Source organism: Lipotes vexillifer, unplaced genomic scaffold, assembly GCF_000442215.2.
Source record: "Lipotes vexillifer unplaced genomic scaffold, Lipotes_vexillifer_v1.1 scaffold1011, whole genome shotgun sequence".
Taxonomy (NCBI): Eukaryota; Metazoa; Chordata; class Mammalia; order Artiodactyla; family Lipotidae; genus Lipotes; species Lipotes vexillifer.
Window position 1 is genome coordinate 2,110,488 of NW_006787698.1, and position 1,001 is coordinate 2,111,488.

The window sequence follows — 1,001 nt, forward strand, 5'->3', positions numbered from 1 at the left end:
CCTTCTCCTTCTTGCCGTGAATACTGGCTTCCAATTTGGGGTTTTCCACCGTTAGGAGAGGTCACGTGCCCCACCCTTTCCCCTGCAGCCACCTCATTGCTATGGCTTCCTGTCCTTGCTCTGGTATACTCAGCCTCACATGCATGAATTATTTCCATCTCTTAGTTTCATCAAAGGTGCAGTTTGTGGGAGGTTTCTTGTTCTGGCTGCTCTGCATCGAAGACTCAAAGCCAGCTCCACTTGGAAATCTCTGATTCTGGGTGACGGTCACGGCTCATGACCCTCCAGTGCTTCCCTTCTTCCTTTACAATCAACTGCAAACTCCTGCTGTCACCTCCAAGGCATGGCCTACCTGGCCCTTCCATCCCTTCCTGCATCCTCCCCCGGCCTTCTCTCCCTTCCATCCCCATTCCAGCCAGCCTGGACTTCTTATATCCCTCCAACATCCCAGCTACTGCCTGCTTCAGGCTTTTTGGAAGTCTGTTTCTTCTCTCTCTGGAAAACTCTTGTCCAGCTGTTACAAGCACTTCTGTCATCTCTTCTCTCCAGGTCATGCCGGAGACTTGGTTATAAGGACTGTACTGGATGTTGGAAATGACTTTTTCACTGGACTGGCTAGAAATGTCATACAGGCACACTCCTTCCTTTGCACGAACAGGGGGGCAAGAATCCCACAGGCCTGCTTACGTGAACCTCACAGGTCTAGGTTTAGGTAGAGAGTTCGGAACCCCCCTCCAGTTCCGGCCACCTTCATGGAGGATTTCTATAGCCCTACTCCAACCAGAAGGTTAGCTGGATCTTGGCTGTGAAGCGTAAGGTGCCAGGAGACGAAGAGCCGGGAGGGCCTCCTTCGACTCATCAACCAAAGCCACAGCTCTGCACAGCAGAATTCAGGAGGCTGTTGCCCTCAACCCTCTGTGATGGTTGCAGTCTACTGATACTGACCTGTCAGTCAAGACAAAGAGCAAAAGTTTTACTGCATGGGCAGGGGGAGGGAAAGA

At 51.7% G+C, this 1,001-nt stretch overlaps 1 protein-coding gene across 1 annotated transcript in view; it reads left to right on the forward strand.

Moving 5' to 3' along the window:
- ACSBG2 (acyl-CoA synthetase bubblegum family member 2) overlaps positions 1-1,001 on the forward strand; it is a 29,676-nt gene that overhangs the window by 8,426 nt on the left and 20,249 nt on the right.